We start from the raw sequence: 12868 nt of genomic DNA on the forward strand, positions 1-12868 counted from the left end.
GCGGCTCAGTGCGCCTGCTCTGAGTGGCCCTCCTCCAGGCAGCAAACATGGGCGGCAGGGGGATGCTGTGGCCTCAGGCCCGGGGTGGGGGCCGCGTCCCCCCAGCTGTGCTGTGGAACCTGGAGGTCAGACCCGCGAGCTGCCCTCACCGCAGGGCTCACGTCTGCGCGCCAAGCGGCGGGGCGCCCGGGCCTGGTTTTGCGTCTCCCTCTATCCCCTAACGCTCACCCTTCACACAGGCCATCTCGTCCTTGCTCATACAGAGTGCTGGTAACCCTCTCCTCTCCTCTGAGAATCCAAGAATCCGCTTCTCCCTGAGGAGTTCCGGGCACCCTGCCCCACCCCACCCCTGCCGAGTGCCCGTTCAGGCTCAGCAGGGATGCAGAGAGGGGCCCCTCACCCCAACGGGACATTCGGACTCTTCACTCCGGGGCCAGCAACCTCAGGGGCCCAACAGCCGTGCTTCCCTGACTCAGGGGTCCCAGGGCTTCTCTGGTTCCACCCACTGACACCCTCAGTCCAGGCGGCTGCCCACAGGGGGCCAGTTTGGGCTAGTCACCGCAGGACGCAGGTGCTGTGCCCTGTCAGGTCGGGAAGAAGGGGACGGAAAGTCAGGAGGCGTGGTCTGCTGTGGTGCAGGAGAGCCTCCCATGCCAGCCGCCCCCCGACACGGGGTGAGGGGGTCGGGCCGTGGCCTGCTCCCCGCCCCAGCTGTGCAGCCCTGCAGGCCCTGTGACCAGTGGCCGCCGGCTCCCTCCCCACCCCCGCACCCCAGCCTCGCTCCTGCCGCTGCTGCCAGGGCTCTGAGTTGAGTCACTGGCATGTCCCTCACTCTGAGTATCCTGGGTGTAGCCGTTTCCTGGGCCGGCCGTAACAAATCACCACAAACCGGGTGGGTTAAGCCACAGAAACTCATTCTCTCACAGCTCTGGAGGCCACAAGTCCAGGTTAAGGTGTGGGCAGGGCTGGTTCCTTCTGAGGACGGGGAGAAAGTCTGACCGCAGCCTATTCTGCTCCTGCTGGCTGGAAATGCGCCCCCCAACCTCCACCTCCGTCCTCACGTGGCCCCTCCCTGCGAGTCCGTGTCTTCTTCCCGTCACTGGATTTTGGACCACCCTGATCCAGGATGTCCTCATCTCCATCCTTACCTCAAGCCCACCTGCAAAGGCCACACTGCACGTCAGGCCACATCCCCAGGTCTGGGCAGACATCTCTCTCAGGGCCACCACTCAGCCTCTACACCAGGTTAGCAGGAAAAACAGTCCCCTGTCTTAAATATGAGCTCATCTAATTGGCCCAGCCAGAGGGGACCAGAGCAGGACACTGAGGTCTGACACGAAGGCTGACAGGGGCAGGCCAGGCTGGGTGGGGTAGGGCCAGGACGAGAATGGAGGTGCTGCTCCGCCCAACCCCAGGGGCTTGGGGTGACTCTGGGGGTCGGTCTTGGCCCCATCCAGTGGCTCAGACCTCTGGAGGCCTCCCCTCTGCCTGCCAGGCCCCCAGCCCTTGCCCAGTGATCTCTGGCTGGGTCCTGGCTCTCCCTGGCCAGCAGGGGCTGGGGCTGGGGCTCCTGGGCATGCAACTGGGCCTCTGAGCCACTTAGGGCAGAGCCACCCAATGTGATGCCAAAAGATCCTCCTCAGATGACACACTGTCACCATGACCTGCCCCAGGCCTGCAGAGCCGGCCCAGCAAGAGTCTTCGAGCTGGTCGGACTGGTCAGAGTGGCCGCCTGCACTGCTTGGAGCAGGAGCAGGGAGCAGGGCAGGACCGAGGGGCAGGACGGACTCCCTCCCCTCCAACCCCAGCCTGCTCCAGGCTGCCAGCTGGGTCGGGGCCCCACTTCTGGAGGGCGTGGCCTCTGCAATCTGACTCCTCGAAGCCGCTTCTGCCTGACACCAGGGTGGAGATGTGACTCATGGTGGAGTCCTCCTGGGAGGGCGGAGGGGACCAGGCTAAGGGGACATGGGAAGGGCATCTGGCCACAAACAGTTGCACACGTGCTAAGCTTCCAGCCCCTACACTGCAGTGGGTGGGGCGGGCCTGGCGGTCAGGGCCCACACCCTGGGAACAGTGTGGGGTGCCCAGCTGGGTGGGGGGAGCCCAGGCTGGGACACCCGCCACCAGAGAGCAGCCAGGATGCCGGGGGTCTCCTCCTTCCCTCCCTCCCTGCAGGCAGTGCCGGCCACAGGGTGCCCTCCGGCATTATCAATGGAGGCAGGGTCGTCCCTGGGGCTCAGGGTAAGGGGATGGATGGACACACATTCAGCCCAGGCCTCTAGGGAATGGGCCTGAGGCACAGAACCCCCGGGCACCTGTGGGTGAGGTGGGGGCTTGGAGCACTGGCCCCAGAGATGGGGACACCTGGCAGCCCCTCGGATTGGATAGGGAGTCTGGGAGCGCTGCAGCCCGCAGAGCCTGGACCACGGCCCGGGGCCCCAGGTGCTGGTGATGGCTGGTGTGCAGGGGGCCGTGATGTGGCCTCCCCGGCTGTGGCCTGGGGCCACTGGTTTTCCAGGCAGGAAAGTGTCTGGCGGCCCCACGGCACCCCCAGCACTCTCTGCACTTGCCCGGCTTGAGGGTGCCGTGGGACGAAGTGCCTCTCCGCCTGTGGCTCTGAGGCAGGCGGGGCCACGGGCCTGGACGGTTTCCGGGTGAGCTCTCCATGCGATGCGCCCACAGCTAGGCCCTGCTCCCGTCAGGGGATGTCAGCACGGGCTTTCTCACAGACCACTGGTCCTCCAGCTCCGGCTTGGGGTCCTCTCGGGTTAACCCTTGGCCCTTGGCGGGTCTGTCTCAGCCTTAAGCCTAAGTACCCCCTGCCCCCACCCCGGGCTTTGTCACAGGAATGTTCCACTTCTGTTCCCACTGGGACCCTCTCTCCAGGGACAGCTCCCTCTGTCTGGAGCCCCAGCGTGGAAGGTCTGTTCCCAGGAGAAAAGGGGCCCCCGTGTGGCTGAGTCAGGGGAGCAGAGGGACAGGTCTCTAGCCGTCTGGGGCAGACACTTGTGTTTAAAATCCCCTGCGAGGGGAGCAACTGGCAGTCCTGCTCCAGAGGACTGGTCAGGGCCCCACTGCACTGGCAGCTCTGTGTCTTGTGTGTGTGTTTGGCGGGGGCGGGTCCCGAGGGCCTGGCAGGATCCCCACCACCGGCAGCTCACAGACACTCCTCTCCGCCCCAGCCTCACTTGCTGGGGGAGGATTCCCACATCCTGCTCCATCCTCACTGGCCTCGGGGCCCCTCCCCTGGAGAGCTGGAGGCTGGGCCCACAGTGGCCATGACACCCGGTAACCAGGCCTTTGCCTAGTGGCCAACCTGCCTTTTGCACTTGGAGGTGGTTGGAGGAGACCGGTGTAGGGGAAGGACCCTGATCCTCCCCCCAGACCACTCTAGGCCCGTGCCACTCCCCTGTCCGTCCGCAGTGACCCTACCCGCTCCTGCGTCCTCCCTCCGGCACCTGTTTCCCAAAGTCTCCCACGTACTGACTTTGCAGAAAATGCTCACCTTTGGAGGCGCCCTGATGACCAGGAGAGGCTGGGTTCTCCTGGGGCTCCTCGCTGGGGCGTCCATTCAGCCCGGGACCCAGGTGCAGCCCCGGGCCAGGTGGGCTCAATGGCTGCACTCACCTGTAACCCATTTGGGCTGCCGGAGCAGGAAGCCCTGGTTCGAGCTGATGCCGTGCCTCTGGTCATCTTGGGAAGGGCCTGGCTGCCTTTCAGTTTCCCCAGTTTGTCTCCTCCCCGTCTCCCAAGCCCGAAGCCCACTCCCCTGCTGCCCACCCCCAGCTTTCCCTGCTCCCTCTCGCCCAGTGACGAGCCCTGACCCACAGGCGTGGAAGAGCCAGCATCCGGGCGCGTGTGCTGGGGAGGAAGGAGCTGGCCCGACAGGGGGGCGCCGTCCTACCACGGGCGGTGGCTGCGCTAAGGGCCCTGGGCGTGCCGTCTCACGTAATCGTCCTGGCCCTTAACAGAGGGTACGTATCCTCAAGTTTCAGGTGGGGAGCCCCAGGCTGTACATGCCTCCCCATCCCACTTGGTGGAGGGCAGAATCAAGGTTTTCAGGCGGCTCGTGGCTCCGTGAGAGTTCCTGTCGCTGAGACAAGTGACCACAAACTCAGTGGCTTTAGACACAGATTTATTCTCTTACAGCCTCTGGGGTCAGAGGCCCCACGCGGGTCTCCCGGGGCTAACGTGAAGGTGTGGGTAGGCCTGGCCCCTCTGGGGGCCCCAGGGGAGGCTCCATCTCCCGGCCCCCCCGACTGCCGGGCCGCCAGCTCTCCTGGGCCTGTGCCCCCTCCCTCGGTTCACGGCCAGCGGTGGGCGTCGAGTTTTCTCACTCTGCATTTCCCTAACGCTGATTCTCCCCTCCCCCATTTAAGGGACCCCTGTGAGTACACTTGACCCCCCCCCCCGAGAATCTAGAGTCATCCTCCCACTTTGGGGGGAGGAAATTTGCAACCTGAGTGCCCCTTTGCCCTGAAAGTAACATATTCACAGGTTCCGGGATGAGGATGTGGACAGCTTTGGGGACCGCTAGGCGACCCACCACACTTGGTGGCCCTGTGGCTCTGCCCACACTGTCTTGGCTGACCTCACACATGTGCATCTGGACACAGAAGCTCCTCAAAACAACGTCCCCTCTCTGCTCACCTCGTCCACGGTGCCAGGTGCACGGCGGCACGCCTGCACGGCCCAGGAGGATGGGATGGCCAGGGCCCAGGCTGCCCGTTGTCTCTGGGTAGATCCCACGGAGCCTGGCAGGCCTGCAGCTGGCATCCTCCCGCTCCAGTAAACAGGCCTTTCTTCCAGTGGCTGGGTCCCCACCCTGCACGATGCTGGCCAAGTCCAGGCTCTGCGCCTGGCTCCCTGCCTGCCCGCCAGGCAAGTACACTGTCATCTGGTTACCCTGATGGTCCACGCCTTGAGCAGTCACTGGCGTCTGATGGCCCAAGTTTTGGACCCAAATGCTCTGGGGAGCGGTGAGCAGAGCTGCCACCCAGGGAGCATTCCGTGGAAAGCGTGGACTGGGGTGGAGAAGAATGCACTATAAGAATGAATTTTAAGTCAAAACCTGAGATTCCAAAGAAGCAGTGGCTTTGTCGTGGTCCTTGGGACCTCTCCCAGATCTCTGGGGTGCAGCTCACAGCTTCCATGCCGAAGGGTGTTCTCAAGGAAAGGGGGAGGCCCCCCTCAAGTGGCACTGTGGGTCTGCTGGCCAGCAGGTGCTGCGGCCTGCAGCTGTTACTGTCACTACTGTCACCGAGGGAAAAAGAGGAGGGGAGGGGCCCCTGGGGGAGTAGGAGTGACAGGGTCGGATCCGGACCCTGGAGAAGAGGCCAGGAGCCCAGGGGAAGGCAGCAGAGCCCCGACCCCCTGCACGGGCTCTGCTCCAGAAGCTTCCATTTTGTTCCAGGGGGACAATTTCTATGCTGCCCTGGGACTGTGCCTTCGCTAGGAGTCAGTGGGACCACTTTGAGGAGTCCAGTGTCCTCAGGACCCAGGAGTGGACACTATGGGAAGGTGCTGGACCCAGAAACCTGGCGAAGTCCCACATGTGGAAGCAGAGGGCCCACTCCTCAGCCCCTCTGGATGGGCTTGGGGATGCTCATGGCTCCTATCCGGAGTCCAGGGGACGGAGAGGCTGAGGACCCAGCTCCGAGCCCCCGCACGGGGTCATGACCTGCTGGCAGCAGTGTGGAGCCCTGGGATCTGAGAGGGGCTTCAGGACAGGGAGACAAAACCAGGGGGTGGCGGAGGGAGGGGAAAGCAAGCGGCTGCTTTTGTGAACGCAGACCTGTCAGGGGCCGGGGTGGGCAGGGGGAGGAGGCAGGGGGAGAGGGGAGGTGAGAGGGGTTTTATCCCAGAAGAAAGGGCAGCAGTTTGCGCTCCCCTGCCCAGCGCTCTTTGGAGAGGGTACTGTGTTCCCCAGGGTGAGGGTCTGTCTTTCCTCCGCTCCTCAAAGCCCAAGGCTACCCCCCAACCCAGCAGACCCTCCCAGCACCGTGGGGGCAGCCAGGGCAGGCTCCAGACCGCCTTGGATGGACCCTCCAGTCTTGAACAGATCCCCATTCCACCCAGGTCTGTCTGATTCCTCCCTCATTCTTGCTCCCACCTTGGCTTCTGGAGCAAGGACCCCGGGGGCGGGCGGGACCACGGGGCAGGCGAGACCACAGGGCAGGTGGGACCCCTGGGCTCAGCCTGGACGCCCCAGGCACAGGCGCTGCCAGGCGTTATGACGGGGCCTCGGATAGGTGCTCTGGCTCCCTCTGGGATGAGTGTGGCACGCCCGGCGCTCCACGAGACTGGCATCTTTCAGAGTTGAGCAGGAAACAGATGGCCCACTCACGGGGGGCGGTGGAAGAGATTTGTTAATGAAAAGAACATTTCAGAGGTATTGGCAAGGTTGAGGGAAACAACCAGATCTGCTGGGGCATCAAGGGACCCGTGAGCGTAGGAGCCACGACCACCCCAGCCGAAGGGGCACAACAAGGAAAGCTGTCCCCAGGGTGAGGGCAGAAGCCCTGGGAAGGGCCACCCGGCAGGACCTGTGCTCCTGCAGAGACGGGCCACTGTGTGATGCAGATGAGCAAGGCCCCGTCTGCTTCCTCCATGCCATGTCCTGCCCCTGCCCCCGACTGGCCAGGCCCCAGCTGGAAGCCGGGGGGGAGGGAGCCTGGGGAGCAGTCACCACCTGCTGGGCAGCTCCCGAAGCACAGGGAAGCTAGGCAGAGAAGGAAGGAGGAAGCCTGCGGGGCGGGGGGAAACCTCCAGTCGCTACCTCCTGAGCAGCAGTGATGAGCCTGCGGCAGCGGTGGTGGCGGTGCTGGAGGTGGCGGTGGTTTAATGGTGGTGGTGGGGGTCGTGGTGATGGTGGCAGATGTGGTGATGATGGTGACGGTGCTGGTGGTAGAGGTGGTGGTGACGTCCCCAGTGCAGGAAACGAGGTGAGTCCTTTCCAGGGAGCCTGGAGCCGTCTCGTGGCATTTTGCTCTCTGTTTTCAGTCAGCGTCCTAGACTCCATTCTTCCTCTTGGAACATTGCACAGACCATCCCCACCCTTCCACCCCGTTCAGGCTGGCCTCCAGCATCGGGAGTGGGCCACCTGCACACAGGAAATTACCTCTGGCTAGGGTAGACCTGCCAGCCGTGAACGCAGCCCCAGCCACTGTTCACAGTGACCATGAGCGCAGCCTCGGCCTCCCTGAACCACTGGGCACAGGCCACACTCCTGTGGGGGCTCCGGTGCCCACGGCCGACCTCATGGGGCTACTTATTTCCCAAGGTCCCAGCAAACCACTCACAGGGGCAGCCTCTGGGGTGGGGGTGTGCCCTCCCCCGGGCCCCTCCTGCCCCAGCCGCCTACCTACCCGGGCATGTGCACTCCCTTTCCTCGCCTCCGCCTCCGCCCCTCAGGCCCTCCTCCTCCCCCGCCTCAGCTCAGGGCACAGCTTCTCTGCTTTGGAGGGGACATGGGAGTGTGAGTCCCAGGGAGGGAAGTGCCGGCTGCCAGCTGAGCATCCACACCCGCCCCCTCCCCTCCAGGGACCTGGGTGTGCTGGCGCCACGTCTACCCGGCAGAGCCCTCCGAGCCCGGATTCTCTCTGCACGAGTTCAGTTGATCATTTTTAAACCAGACTTCAGTTCTCACACACGCACACATACACACAAACACATGCACGCACACCTGCAACATGCATAGATACACAAGACAGATCACACACACACACGCACGCACACACACCCACACGTGTCCCACACACACTCAGCAGCTTCCTTCCGCCTGAACCCCAAGGTCTAAGTGCAGCCCCCCAGGAAGGTGGTGGGAAGGGGGAGTCTCCCATTGTCACTTCTCGCTGCATCACAGGACCTTGACCACAGGAGCACCATCATTGTCAGACCTTGTCCCCACGTGGCGGTCAGCGCTCTTAGTGGGGTTCGAAGGGCAGAACCCAACGTGTTGAAGGTCTGGTGACCCACACGCTGTCACCCACCCAGCCTCAGGAGTTCTCAGAACCACGTCCTACTCTGCACGGTGAGAATAGTTCTCCAGGACCCAGCGCGGGGGTTGGGTAAATGTTTGCAGGGCTTTGGCGTGGGTCTCGGAATTAAAGATACTTGCACAAGGGTGAACCTTCGCTATGACTCCTGGATGCCTCCCCCAACCCAGCCCTCTGTCCTGGAATGCAGACCATGGCTTGGATGTCCGGAGGGCTGAGCAAGGGGGCCCCACCCGCCTCCCCCGCGGCAGCAGGTCCCCACGCCCTTGCACTTGTCCAGATCGAATCTCAGTTCTCGGGAAAGCCCCTTGGCCCTCCCCGCAGGACACATCCGGGATCTGCCCACTCCACCTCGCTGGGTCACCCCGGACTTGTCGTGCTCTCACTGGTGTCCCTGCCACCCTCGCCACCATCCGTCCTCCACGTGGCACCAAGGGAGCCTGAAAACTCACAGACGGGAGATGTCAGCACGCTGCTCACAGCCCTGGGGCTGCCTCGCCCCAACCAGCACAGGCAACAGTGAGCCCACCCGCTCCCAGCCGCCCATCCTGCCCGCCCGGCTTTTACGTGGCACGTAGCACCTCCTGGTCTACTAATTGACGTCCTCATTCTCCGTTTGCTCCTTATCCGTCTTCCCGCACTTGGCACCAGCTCCCTAAAGGCGGGGGTTTCTCTGTTTTGCTCACAGAGACGAGATGAGGAGGAGGAGGAGGGTGCAGTGTGGGCCCCGCCTGCCTCGTCCCCCAGAGACGCTCAGCAAATATTTGCAAAGTGAACGAATGCATGGAATGTACCTCTATTTCTAGCCCCCCCGGCCCCTGGAAACCCAGAAAGGCAGGCAGATAGCAAAGGAGAAGGAAGCCCTGACGCTGAGGGGTTGAGAGGGTTTCCGTTTGAAGTGCTGGCTGAGACCTTTCTTCCCTCCTCAGATCTCTCTGTAGCTTCCGGGGGACCACCGGGCCCTGGTTTGTGAGCAGCTGATCTGACAGGCTGGTTAGGGGAGGGGTCTCTGGGGTGGCCTGTCCCTGCAGCTGCTTTATTTCCAAATGCCTGAAATTCTGGCATTGTTCCCACCCAGCCAAGCCAGGGCCAGCTGAGAGCTGCCCCCTCTAAGCTGGCTGCTCGTTGCAGTGCTCTCCGGAGAGCCATGGGCCCCGCCCCTGGAGCCCGCAGGCCGACCTTGTGGGCGTGGCAGCCCCCCCCCCCCCCCCCGCAAGCCTGGCCCTCCCAGCCCTCCTGGCCCAGCCCAGCCCCCTCCCTGTCACAGGCCGGCTGGCTCAGGCCACTTCACGGGTCACAAGGCAGTTTTCCATTAGCGTCAAACGCATGTGGGTCTTGACCTGAAGCCAACGGGAGCAGAGGGGGAAGAAGCCGGCTTTAGATAACCTGCACTCCTGGGGGACCCCAGGGCCAGCCCTCCAAAGGGCATCGTGTCCCAGCGGCAGGGCACACCCCTCTCCCCCCGTTCGTCTGTCTGTCTCTCACACACGGACCCCCTACCACACGCCCCACAGGAGGTGAGAGATCCAGCCTGGATGGTACTAGGCAGGAGGACTCAATGATTCACTGGGTCACAGTGCCTGCTGTGTGTTTCCACACCCCAAACACGTACTGAGCACCTACTGTGTTCCTAGCTGTGTGCTCTGTGGGACCCCCGGACGTGAGGAAGTAGGGGTTGCTCCTGGTGGGAGGTGTGAGGGCCCTGGAAACCAAGAAGCTTCTCCCAGGGTGACGTCAGAAATCACCCTTGGGACAGTCAGGCGCCAGTGGACTTCACCTCCCCAGACGCAACTTCCTCCTCCTCTGGTAACAAAACCCCTCTTTGCTTTCCTTTAGCAAAACTTCCTTGCTCACTCTTACTGCCCATAGTGGCTTTTGTTGTTGTTGACACAGCAGGACGGTCACATGAGCTGGCTGAGGTCATGTGATCCAAGGCCAGCCAATGAGAGGACTGTATTTCCCCACCCACAGAGTCACTTCAGGGACAAGCATGTGACCTGAGTCCAAAGAATCAAAGTCCTGTGCAGGATTTTGCTGGAACAGCGAAGGCAGAATGACCCTGAGCCTCCAGGCTGGAGGTGCCAAGGACCCCTAAGACTAGCACTCCTGGGCCATCTTTGCCTGAGAGCGAAGCCAACACAGTTGAAATCAAGTTTAGTCTGAACAAGTGGGTGCCCAGTGATGGCTTTAGAGTTCCTGGATCCAGCTGTTCCTGAAGCTAGTCACCCTACAATTTCTAGTTAAGTCAACCAGCACGTTCCCTGCTTTTCGGAAATGAGCTTGGGTTGTTATTCTGTCATTTGCGGCCAAAAAGAATTTTCAGCAATGCAGCTCCTTACTGAAACGGGGTTCTCTCTCACAGGGGAGCAAGCGAACAGCAGGGCATGGGTAAGTAAAGCCTCCCGGATCTCAGAAGTGGGGCGAGGTCTCAGGTCTGGGCAGATACACGTGTGGACCCACCTGTCCCTGCGATGCTGTCTAAAAAGTGCCCTTATAGGCGGTGCTTCCACTGATGGTAACCCTCTTGCCGATCACTCAGAACTGGGGCAGCTGTGTTTACAGCAGCCTTGTTCTCTTTCTTTCCTCTGCGGCCGCTCCTCCCCCAGCACAGAGCTCTGCAGACAGAATGCTGTGCGGTCGGGCAGGCTCAGTCTGACCCCTCCAGGTCCCCCCAACCCCATCATACACATGTACCACCCCTCCCCGAGGGTCAGCCCCGCGGAGCCCGGCCCAGAGGACCCACAGCACGTGCAGTGGAGAGAGGTCCCTGCTGACAGTGATGTGTAACACAGACGGAAGTCAGGCTCCGGCTGCAGAGAGCTAAGCCACGGCCATCTCACCACTCCTACCTGCACCAGAGGCAAACATACCCCCATTTGGAGCCTTGCACCCAGGAGACTAAAAGGACCAAGGCCTGGCACAGTACCCAGGTGTGGGGCCGGGGGGGTCCTGCCCTGACTGAGTTGTTGTGAGACAGGATCTGAGAGGAACCCCTCCTGCCCTTGGTCCCCTAAGAGCTTGGGGGAGGCGGCGTGGCAAAAGCAGACCTACACCCAGAACTTGGCGGGAAAGATCACAAAAATGCCCTGAAAAGAAAGATCTGGCTTCAAGGCCAAGACAGAGGGGAGTCTGAACATGGAGACGGTGCAAACAAGAAGCCCGGGGGGCACGCGGATCACAATGTGGCCGTGAGTGCTGTCCCCGAAGCCGTGACCTCGAGACAGACCACGTGGGTGACGGGGAGGCGCCGGAACTCTTGGGGAGATCTCTAAAGCCTGGAAAGGGCATCACTGCCTGACTCACAAAGCAGAGGGAGGCAGGGGGGACGTCCCATCCCAGTGAATGAACAACCCACAGCACAGAGCACTGACCCCCAGCAGCCCCCCACCCCAAGGCCCGAGCAGCCTGGAGGGAGCCAGGGGCCTTGGGAAAGTGTCAGCCTCTGCCCGTGCCTCCCCCGCATCCCGGGTCTCCTCACAGCTGAGCTGTGCCCTGAAGAATCTTTGCAAAGAACTAGAAAGGACAGTTATCCAGGAATTTGTTCCTGAAACTAAGGGCAGAGTGCAAATAATTATTTCAAACCACGGGTGCCTAGTGCCAAGAATTCCTGCCAAAGTGATGACACCTGAAGTGGCCTGAGAACCCCTCAGGCAGAGGGGACTAAGGGTCCTCCAGACACAAATCGTCAGGTTTCGGGCCCAGCCGTGTACTCTGGGGACATCTGGATGGACCACACGTGAGCAGGCCGCATCTGTGTGAGGGCCCTCCTGCTGGTGGGGGCGGTGGATCACTGGCCCCGCTGATGGAAGGAGAGCTGCTGGACACCTAAGCCCCAGGGAGCCCAGAGAACGGACTGGCTGTTTCTGCAGTGTTTCCTGACTGAGCCGGGCAGCCCACCTCCACTGGGGCCTCACGGGAACCGTGGTGCCCGAGGGGCGTGGGGCCCTGGGTGCAGGAGAGGGCACCCCCTCCTCTCGCCTCTCTCTGGCTCCTCTGTTAACAGTGGTTAGATGGGCTGGCCAGGCAGCTGACACTGACATCACCCATCTAACTTCTGTGACTTCAAGGACAGACGGCCACACGTGGACAGGTAACAGCAGGTGCCCGCAAGCCTGGGGTTGACTGACCAATGTGTCCAAAGACAGCAGACTAGCGGAGCCTGTGTGTGACAAGGGCCCCAGACCACGTTCTGGTGGAGGTGCTGGTTTGAGCCGGGCTTCGAGCATGCTGAGGCCCCGGGCGGAAGCGTCCCAGCAGGCCAGGCAGGTACCTGGAGTTGAGGGGTGGGGCGGGGCTTGCAGGAGGGGCCCGAGTCTGGTGGGTACTGGGGGTGCTTCTGCCTTCAGACTGGTTTCCGGGCTGGCCCCGTAATCCAGTTCTCTGAGTCGTTTCTGCAGTGTTTATGGAAATATAATTTTGCCCGGGAGATCCATGTAATTGAGAATCTTTTAATGTGTGTTTACAGTCGCCATTCTTGCTTGAGTGATTACAAGCATCATGGGAACTGATTGCAGCTGGGGTGGTCTCCACCCATGCCTGTTTCTGCTGTTTGAGTGCCGCTCAATCTGGGATGGTCCTCGGGGTCCAGACAGGGAGTGGCCTCAGAGATGAGGCCACCTCTCCCAGTGTCCTGGGGCTCCTGCCACAAAGCGCACAAACTGGGCCGTTTAAACAACAGTTCTGGAGGCCAGAGCCCAAGATCAAAGGCCGGGAGAGGCAGGACTGTGGTCCTTCTGAAGGTTCCAGGGGAGGGGCTTCCTTGTTCCTTCCGCTTCCGGTGGGTACCAGCCGTCCTTGGCCTTCCAAGGTCTGTGGCAGCATCAGCCCAGTCTCCGCCACCACGTGGCCTTCTTCCTGTGTCTACGTGTGTC

At 62.1% G+C, this 12868-nt stretch overlaps 1 long non-coding RNA gene across 1 annotated transcript; it reads right to left on the bottom strand.

The window, feature by feature from the left end:
* Nucleotides 1-4118: 4118 nt before the first annotated feature.
* LOC141573891 (uncharacterized) lies at nt 4119-8916 on the bottom strand. Its single transcript, XR_012500291.1, has 2 exons — nt 6113-8916; nt 4119-5024 (listed from the first exon to the last, which is right to left on the bottom strand). It is a non-coding gene; the product is annotated as an uncharacterized LOC141573891 (long non-coding RNA).
* Nucleotides 8917-12868: the final 3952 nt, after the last annotated feature.

This window comes from Camelus bactrianus, chromosome 1 (genome assembly GCF_048773025.1).
Source record: "Camelus bactrianus isolate YW-2024 breed Bactrian camel chromosome 1, ASM4877302v1, whole genome shotgun sequence".
NCBI lineage: Eukaryota > Metazoa > Chordata > Mammalia > Artiodactyla > Camelidae > Camelus > Camelus bactrianus.